A 10,864-nucleotide genomic window follows, 5' to 3' on the forward strand; every position below is an offset into this window, starting at 1 on the left:
TCCGTTCATGGCACGGGTACTTGTCCACCAAGCGCGAGCTGGTCCAGCGAGATAGTGAGTGGCGAACAACACCTTCTCGTTGGCTTCCACTCCAGCTACTTCCAGATTGTTCTCCATAGTCTGGAGCCAATCGTCGGCGTCGAGGGGCTCCTCGGTCTTGCTAAACACCGGAGGGTTGGTGTTCTGGAAGTTCTTGAGCTTGGATCCGGGGTGGTCATGATTTCCATGGCCTTGGTTGGCGATGTTCTGCAAGGCGATGATGTTGGCTCATCGCTCGGCTCTCTCGGTTTCCCGGTCTGCAAGCAAGGTTTGCAGAAGTTGCATCATCGCATCGTTGGTGCGATTCAGAGGGGCCATCTGAAGATATAGAAGATCATGAGATAAGAGGGAACATTCTATGGTTCATTTTGGTTAAGTTTGCAAAACATTTGAAAACTTGTCAGCTTTTCATGACAAACATAACATTCATTCATTCATGCAACATATAGTACAAACTACACACATACTCCAATGGTTTTAAGAACCATTCACATGCTACGATACAAAGGACGGGATACAACTCACACCTACTATAAGTGATACTAGTGCAACTACTCCTCATCATCTATATCGATCGGGACGTAGTCATCCTGTCCGGCCTCCAGGAACTCGTAGTCCTCCTCCTCGGTGTTCTCGTCCTCCTCAAAGTCATCATCATTGCTCAGAAAGGCGTCTCCTCCCTGAATGTCAATGCCTCCATCGTCATCCTCCATCTGAAGAATCTGATCCTCCTGGGCCTTGACAGTGGCCTCAAGTGACGCGATCCGGTCGCGAAGGCGGCGAATCGTAGCGTCCTTCTTGGCACGCTGCTGGCGAAGGTTCCTGCGGTCGTTGTTGAGTAGCTTGATCGCCTCGCCCTGCTCGATGATGTGAGCATGGGTCTGGTTCGCGTAAGCGCGAGAGGCGTCGAGGTCCCTCTGAGTCTGGTAGAGCATGAAGTCCAAGTGATCCACATGGTGCCTCAACTGGGGGTGTAGTGGCACATCCATGGGTCTTCCGTCAGAGTTGCGCCTCGCGAGATGCGCAAAGTGTTCCTCACGAAGTGCTTCCGCATTCTGTCCGCACAGACGAGCAAGTGCTTCCTGAAGAGCACGTGCAAGCCCGTCGAGCCAGTTGCTTTCCCTGAAAGAGAAAAGGATCCTCTCCGAGGTGGGAGGCTCCAGCTTGCCCCTCAAGTCGGCAGTGATAATCCACTGCAGTTCCCCTCCCGGCTGGTCGTCCACCTGAATCCCGTGAAACTCGGGGTGTGGGCGGCCAAGGTGATCCGACAGGGAGTCGAGGTCATGCTCGAAGATCAAGCTTCCTCCGTTTCCAAGCTGATAAAACTTGGTGTTGAGGGGTTCATTCGGCTCCATCTGAAAGAGAATTGGAGGAGGAAGTTAGAGAGTGCAAAGTGTGGCAAAGTTTTAAGTTGATTCAAATAAGATCGAACATGATTCCTCAAATTTTGGCAAAGTCTCAAAGGCAAGGATGTAGTAAATTTTCACAAATAATTTCTTCCATTTGATTTCAAAGTTAAATTTTTCAGAACGCCCATTCTAACTAAGGTCTTCTAAGGTCAAACAATGGCTCTGATACCAACTTGTCAACACCCGGATTTTTAAGTCCGAATGCCTATTATGTCATACATCGCAATCCCAGGAATATTGTTGTTGCGAGGCATAATAGTTAAGTATCACAGTCATCATTCATTACAAACCATAAGTCTTACAAATTGGAATCACATGATCCATATTACACGAATAGTTGATCTATTGATCAACGAACAAACACAAGTTCATAGTTCAACATAGCGGAAGCGTAAGATACAAGGACTCTCTAGTCCACAGGCCAACGCTTGACGTCGAAAGGCGCTTAGTTGTCGTAGGCGTCCTGCTGGTCATCTCCGTGGTCCTCTTCATACTCTGGCCATTTGAATAGCCAGGGACAAAGCCGTGAGTACGTTGAGTACTCGCAAACTCAAACAAATGTAAGTGCTAGACATTCTAGTAGGGTTTGCTAAGCTCTAGTTTATTTGCATAAAGCTAGTTTTGGTTCACAAAGTTTTTGAGAAAAGCTTACTCAAGTGCTAACTAACTCAAGCGGGAACATTAGTGTCATTCCCACCATTCAAGTGGTGATTTCAATTCAATCCACCACAAGTCATTTCCCATCACCTTTCAACATCATTTTCAAAGATATGACATCGGAAACTGTATGGCCTTTCCAACCGTCCGTAACCGTGGACGCGGCTATTCGAATAGGTTTACACTCTGCAGAGGTTGCACACTTGTGCCACAACATTTGATTTCATCCGTCGGGATTTCCCCGAATAATCGTAACACAGTATGCGGATCATCAACCATAACCTTTCACTTACGAACCCTAGTATGAGCACCTCTCCCCATGAGCTTGGCCTCCCAGTGAAGACCAACTGTCAACCTGGGAACTGCACAGGGCTTGGGCCGGACATTCACCTCATTTCGCATCATATCGTATCGTTTCTTTTGTGGTAGAGGCAGCTTTCGGCATAACCCCGATGACGCTTGTTTAGAGGGAACCCATACTAAGACGCATAAACTTCCAGTTAAGCCCTACCCATAATCAGGTATTGTGGGGGTACTTGAGAATTGGAAAGGTATCGCATTCAAACCAACATCATGTTTTATCAAAAATCACCATCTTCTCTGGGTCATATTCATCTTCAAAAACTCATTCAATGGAATGCATCTTCATTCCAAGGTTTCAAAATCCTTTCAAAAACATGTTGTTCCCATCTAGAGTAGTCAAGTTTAGTTTATTAGCACTAGCTCTAATTCATGAGGGGTGCTACCTCGCTTGGCTTGGAAAAGACTAACTCACTACTCTACTAACCAACTTGTACTTTGACCAAAGTTAACTATAAAAGTAACTCTTTTAGAAAACAAGTAAAACTTGTAAAGTAAAACTTGGGATGGGTTCACATAAGAAAAGGTAAGAACATGGTGCCTTGCCCAAAGGCTTTGCACTTTGCAAGAATGTTAGCTTGCATAGTAATTTAGCTTGCCTTGGTAGTTCTCAAACTGTTCCTCTTCCTCCTCCTGGTAGCAACCTTCTTCTTCGGCGTACTCTCCGGTGCTACCGTCTAAATTTGAATACGAGTATAATTACTCACTAATTCAATGGCTATTCCACACATCACAAATAAACACACAAACTACTCTATGCACACACATAAATAAACTAGGGTGCATGGGTTGTGGGATTTAAATAGAATGTGTATTCCATATGTAGATGATAGTTTCCATAGGGTTCTTGAGAAATAATTTCCTCTCATTGAAATCTTCTTAAGATTTAATTTCTCCAACAATCATGGATGAACTCATATTGACCTAAATCAAATGTTCATCATCATCATCATTTGGTAGAATGATTTAAATGAGGTGGATCACCTCATACTATTTAAATAACTCTACCTTTGATTTAAATCTCAAGAAATTCATATAAGAGAGTTTGGAACCAGGGGTCCAAACATCCCATGAATTCATGTGAGACAAGTTTAAATGAAGTATAAGACTTCACACAATTTAACTTTAATAGTTTTGGATAAGAACAACTAGTTAAACTAGTCAAAATATCCATTCATTAAACCATGGCATGATCATGCAAAGTGACCACACCATTTTATTGCATAAACAATTAGTGTAAGTCAAATGTGTGCTCTTAGAGTTGGAAAAAACTTAATATCTATTTTGGTTGATTTTTAAGAATTATTTGAATAGGGAAAAGTCCCTGGCTTGTTATTTTTGTCACATTAATTCTACAAAGAATTTGACCAAGAGGCCAGTGGCATTGGATAGAGAATACCAGTGGCTTTCCAACAATATCAAATTCACTAAATTTGGTTTAGCCAATTTGAAACTATTTAATTTCAAAGTTTGGGCAGTATTGAAATTGGGTGAAATTGATTTAAACGAATTTTGAATAAAAGGGCCGGCGGGAAAACGAAGCTGGGCCGATTTGAAATAAAACGGCCCACCTCAGCCCACCACGCGTCTGTGCCCGCGTGGGCTGCCTGACAGGGGGGTCCCGCATGTCAGCGGCGTTTAAAACCCGAAACGGTACGAGCGACGTGGCGCGTTGGATTAGAAGGCAATCCAACGGCGCACGGTCGTCGTCTTCTCCGGCGAGAAGCAGAGGTTCGGGCGGCGAGCCTAGGGGGTGGGAGAGCTAACCAGGGCTCCCGCGGTGGCTGGCAGTGTGCGTGATGTAGATGTAGAAGACGGTGGTTCTCCTGGTACCGGCGGCGACTCCTGGATCGGCTCCAATCGACGGCGGCGAGGTGCGGTACTGGCGGGCTCCGATCTTCAAATTGGAGCAGCTCCGGCGACAATCGAGCGAGTGGTTGGGTGGAGGAGAAGCAGTGGAGGATGGTGAACGAGATGGTGTGCTCAACTTCGTCCAGGGAACGCGGTATTTATAGATGGCCAAGGGTGCGGCTTGGCCGTGAAGAAGTCGACCATGGCGCGGCTTCTCCGGCAAGCGATCGAGCTGGGCGAGGTGGTGGCAGTGTTCTACGGCTCCTGGCGATGCTATTTGCGGCGACAGCAGGGTCGGGCGGTGGCTAAATTGGTCGCATTGCTTCCGTGTCCGTCGCGTCCGCGGCGGACCAGGGTTCTCTTCTCCGGCGACGGCGGTTGCGGGTCGTGGTCGAGGGCGTGTCTGGGAGCATTGCGGTGTCACGGTGATGCTCAACGTACTCGCAGGGGGTCCAGGGGGTGCTCGAGGTCGTGGCGCGGCGCGTGGCCAGTGTGTGTCCGCGTCGGGCACACGCGCGACGCGAGCGGCGTCCAGGGCGAGTTTGGGCGCGCTTCGTCCGGCCAATGTCGTCATCGAGCGCGACCAGGGCGGTGCTAGGGTGGCGTAGGAGAGGCGGTGGCATGCTGTGGCGCAGGGGCCAGGGTTGGGGAAGCAAGGGAGAGGGGGTGGTGCGGCATGGCCGGCATGTGGCCGGCATGGCCATGCCATGCTTGCTCTCTCTCCCTCCTTAGCTCCACTAGGTTTCATTTAGGGTTAGAGGGAACCAGGGGACACAATGGTGTAGGTTAGGGGAGTTTAGGTGTAGTAGAATCACTATTTGCAATAGTTGCAAATAGTGCCATAATTTGGAATTTGCAAAATATCCAAAATTGGAAAAAGTTCAAAAGGTGAAAGTTTGTGATATGTGAAGGTTGAGATAAGTTGTAATTGATCAGAGATGAATGGAGGTGGTGGTGGAAAAATTAGATTTCAAATTTTGGCCAAAATGGCTAAGTGGAGATTGTTGAACTTATTATAAAGTTGCAACTTTGGATGAGCATAGCTAGTGATCAAAGATGAATTTGGCAGGGTGATCTTTATCAAAGTTGTTCAACTTGATGTTGACTTTGAAATGGTGCAAAGAGTTAGCAAGAAAGGATTTGGGAAAATTGAATTGCAGGGGCTCAAAGTGGTGATCAGGCTAAAATTGGCAGATTTGGTCATCATCACATGTGAGGGGGAAAAGTGTTTGAAATTCATTTGAATTGTGAACCCTTGATTCCAAAAGTTGTAATAAGTGTTTAATAACATTATTCAACTAATGGTGAAGACCCAATAGGTCTAGGGTCAAAATTTATAAAAATGCCATAGGGCATAAGTGAGGGTTTTTAGGGTTTTGTATTTTATGGATTTTCTTCTTCTTTGATTTATTTGGTTGGTGATCTTCATAGGATCACTCTAGGGTTTTAGAGTATATCTAATACAAGTAATAGCAATCATCATGGCATATCACTCAAATGCACAAGTCCTATGCATGGTACTATATGCAAAAGAAAAGTTTTTGTTGGTTTGAAATTTTGCTTTCTGAATTCTCTAACTTTCTTTTCATTGAAATTTGGGGTGTTACACGAACCCCCTCCAGTATTAAGTTGCTAACAATAGACAATTGCATTAAGTATTGCGCGTAATGTAATCAGTAACTACATCCTTGAACATAGCACTAATGTTTTATCCCTAGTGGCAACAGCACATCCACAACCTTAGAACTTTCTGTCACTGTCCCAGATATCAATAGAGGCATGAACCCACTATCGAGCATAAATACTCCCTCTTGGAGTTACAAGCATCTACTTGGCCAGAGCATCTACTAGTAACGGAGAGCATGCAAGATCATAAACAACACATAGACATAACTTTGATAATCAACATAACAAGTATTCTCTATTCATCGGATCCCAACAAATGCAACATATAGAATTATAGATAGATGATCTTGATCATGTTAGGCAGCTCACAAGATCCGACAATGATAGCACAATGGGGAGAAGACAACCATCTAGCTACTGCTATGGACCCATAGTCCAGGGGTAGACTACTCACTCATCACTCCGGAGGCGACCATGGCGGCGTAGAGTCCTCCGGGAGATGATTCCCCTCTCCGGCAGGGTGCCGGAGGCGATCTCCTGGATCCCCCGAGATGGGATCGGCGGCGGCGTCTCTGGAAGGTTTTCCGTATCGTGGCTCTCGGTACTGGGGGTTTCGCAACGGAGGCTTTAAGTAGGCGGAAGGGCAGGTCAGGGGGCCACACGAGGGCCCCACACTACAGGTCGGCGCGGCCAAGGGGCAGGCCGCGCCGCCCTAGGGTGTGGGCGCCTCGTGGCCCCACTTCGTCTCCTCTTCGGTCTTCTGGAAGCTTCGTGGCAAAATAGGACCCTGGGCGTTGATTTCGTCCAATTCCGAGAATATTTCCTTACTAGGATTTCTGAAACCAAAAACAGCAGAAACAAAGAATCGGCACTTCGGCATCTTGTTAATAGGTTAGTTCCAGAAAATGCACGAATATAACATAAAGTGTGCATAAAACATGTAGATAACATCAATAATGTGGCATGGAACATAAGAAATTATCGATACGTTGGAGACGTATCAGCATCCCCAAGCTTAGTTCTGCTCGTCCCGAGCAGGTAAAACGATAACAAAGATAATTTCTGGAGTGACATGCCATCATAACCTTGATCATACTATTTGTAAAGCATATGTAGTGAATGCAGCGATCAAAACAATGTATATGACATGAGTAAACAAGTGAATCATAAAGCAAAGACTTTTCATGAATAGCACTTCAAGACAAGCATCAATAAGTCTTGCATAAGAGTTAACTCATAAAGCAATAATTCATAGTAAAAGCATTGAAGCAACACAAAGGAAGATTAAGTTTCAACGGTTGCTTTCAACTTGTAACATGTATATCTCATGGATAATTGTCAACATAGAGTAATATAATAAGTGCAATAAGCAAGTATGTAGGAATCAATGCACAGTTCACACAAGTGTTTGCTTCTTGAGGTGGAGAGAAATAGGTGAACTGACTCAACAATGAAAGTAAAAGAATTGTCCTCCATAGAGGAAAAGCATCGATTGCTATATTTGTGCTAGAGCTTTGATTTTGAAAACATAAAGAGAGCATAAAAATAAAGTTTTGAGAGGTGTATGTTGTTGTCAACGAATGGTAGCGGGTACTCTAACCCCCTTGCCAGGCAAACCTTCAAAGAGCGGCTCCCATTTTATTTTATTTTTGGGTGGCACTCCTTCCAACCTTTCTTTCACAAACCATGGCTAACCGAATCCTCGGGTGCCTGCCAACAATCTCATACCATGAAGGAGTGCCTTTTTATTTTAGTTTTATTATGATGACACTCCTCCCAACCTTTGCTTACACAAGCCATGGCTAACCGAATCCTTCGGGTGCCGTCCAACAATCACATACCATGGAGGAGTGTCTATTTTTGTTAATTAATTTGGGACTGGGAATCCCATTGCCAGCTCTTTTTGCAAAATTATTGGATAAGCGGATGAAGCCACTAGTCCATTGGTGAAAGTTGCCCAACAAGATTGAAAGATAAACACCACATACTTCCTCATGAGCTATAAAACATTGACACAAATCAGAGGTGATAAATTTTGAATTGTTTAAAGGTAGCACTCAAGCAATTTACTTTGGAATGGCGGAAAATACCATGTAGTAGGTAGGTATGGTGGACAGAAATGGCATAGTGGTTGGCTCAAGTATTTTGGATGCATGAGAAGTAATCCCTCTCGATACAAGGTTTAGGCTAGCAAGGCTATTTGAAACAAACACAAGGATGAACCAGTGCAGCAAAACTCACATAAAAGACATATTGAAAACACTATAAGACTCTACATCGTCTTCCTTGTTGTTCAAACTCAATACTAGAAATTATCTAGACCTTAGAGAAACCAAATATGCAAACCAAATTTTAGCATGCTCTATGTATTTCTTCATTAATGGGTGCAAAGCATATGATGCGAGAGCTTAAACATGAGCACAACAATTGCCAAGTATCACATTACCCAAGACATTATAGCAAATTACTACATGTATCATTTTCCAATTCCAACCATATAACAATTTAACGAAGAAGAAACTTCGCCATGAATACTATGAGTAGAGGCTAAGGACATACTTGTCCATATGCTACAGCGGAGCGTGTCTCTCTCCCATAAAGTGAATGCTAGGATCCATTTTATTCAAACAAAACAAAAAACAAAAACAAACCGACGCTCCAAGCAAAGCACATAAGATGTGATGGAATAAAAATATAGTTTCAGGGGAGGAACCTGATAGTGTTGTCGATGAAGAAGGGGATGCCTTGGGCATCCCCAAGCTTAGACGCTTGAGTCTTCTTAGAATATGCAGGGGTGAACCACCGGGGCATCCCCAAGCTTAGAGCTTTCACTCTCCTTGATCATGTTGCATCATACTCCTCTCGTGATCCTTGAAAACTTCCTCCACACCAAACTTAGAACAACTCATTAGAGGGTTAGCGACAATAAAAATTAACATGTTCAGAGGTGACACAATCATTCTTAACACTTCTGGACATTGCATAAAGCTACTGGACATTAATGGATCAAAGAAATTCATCCAACATAGCAAAAGAGGCAATGCGAAATAAAAGGCAGAATCTGTCAAAACAGAACAGTTCGTATTGACGAATTTTATCGAGGCACCAGACTTACTCAAATGAAAATGCTCAAATTGAATGAAAGTTGCGTACATATCTGAGGATCACTCACGTAAATTGGCATAATTTTATGAGTTACCTACAGAGAAAACAGCCCAGATTCGTGACAGCAAAGAAATCTGTTTCTGCGCAGTAATCCAAATCTAGTATGAACTTTACTATCAACGACTTTACTTGGCACAACAAAACACTAAACTAAGATAAGAAGAGGTTGCTACAGTAGTAAACAACTTCCAAGACACAAAATAAAAACAACGTACTGTAGGTAAAAACCATGGGTTGTCTCCCATAAGCGCTTTTCTTTAACGCCTTTCAGCTAGGCGCAGAAAGTGTGTATCAAGTATTATCGAAGGGTGGTACTCCTATTATTGTTGTAAGAATTCCCATAAGAATTAGCATAACCGTTGCCATTATTATAAGGATATGGCCTATAGTTGTTACTAGAATTGTTCCGGTAAGCATTGTTGCTGAAATTATTATTTTTAATGAAGTTCACATCAACATGTTCTTCTTGTGCAACCAATGAAGCTAACGGAACATTATTAGGATCAACATTTGTCCTATCATTCACAAGCATAGACATAATAGCATCAATCTTATCACTCAAGGAAGAGGTTTCTTCGACAGAATTTACCTTCTTACCTTGTGGAGCTCTTTCCGTGTGCCATTCAGAGTAATTGATCATCATATTATCAAGAAGCTTTGTTGCTTCACCAAGAGTGATGGACATAAAGGTACCTCCAGCAGCTGAATCCAATAAATTCCGCGAAGAAAAATTTAGTCCTGCATAGAAGGTTTGGATGATCATCCAAGTAGTCAGTCCATGGGTTGGGCAATTTTTAACCAGAGATTTCATTCTTTCCCAAGCTTGAGCAACATGTTCAGTATCTAATTGTTTAAAATTCATTATGCTACTCCTCAAAGATATAATTTTAGCAGGGGGATAATATCTACCAATAAAAGCATCCTTGCATTTAGTCCATGAATCAATACTATTCTTAGGCAGAGATAGCAACCAATCTTTAGCTCTTCCTCTTAATGAGAAAGGGAACAATTTTAATTTTATAATGTCACCATCTACATCCTTATACTTTTGCATTTCACATAATTCAACAAAATTATTAAGATGGGCAGCAGCATCATCAGAACTAACACCAGAAAATTGCTCTCGCATAACAAGATTCAGTAAAGCAGGTTTAATTTCAAAGAATTCTGCTGTAGTAGCAGGTGGAGCAATAGGTGTGCATAAGAAATCATTATTATTTGTGGTTGTGAAGTCACACAACTTAGTATTTTCAGGGGTGGCCATTTTAGCAGTAGTAAATAAAGCAAACTAGATAAAGTAAATGCAAGTAACTAATTTTTTTGTGTTTTTGATATAGCAAACAAGATAGCAAATAAAGTAAAACTAGCAACTAATTTTTTTGTATTTTGATTTAGTGCAGCAAACAAAGTAGTAAATAAAACTAAGCAAGACAAAAACAAAGTAAAGAGATTGGGAAGTGGAGACTCCCCTTGCAGCGTGTCTTGATCTCCCCGGCAACAGCGCCAGAAAAAGAGCTTGATGGCGTGTAACTCACACGTTCGTTGGGAACCCCAAGAGGAAGGTATGATGCGCAGCAGCAAGTTTTCCTCGTAAAGAAACCAAGGTTTATCGAACCAGGAGGAGCCAAGAAGCACGTTGAAGGTTGATGGCGGCGGGATGTAGTGCGGCGCAACACCAGGGATTCCGGCGCCAACGTGGAACCTGCACAACACAACCAAAGTACTTTGCCCCAACGAAACAGTGAGGTTGTCAATCT

Source organism: Lolium perenne, chromosome 2, assembly GCF_019359855.2.
Source record: "Lolium perenne isolate Kyuss_39 chromosome 2, Kyuss_2.0, whole genome shotgun sequence".
Lineage (NCBI taxonomy): Eukaryota > Viridiplantae > Streptophyta > Magnoliopsida > Poales > Poaceae > Lolium > Lolium perenne.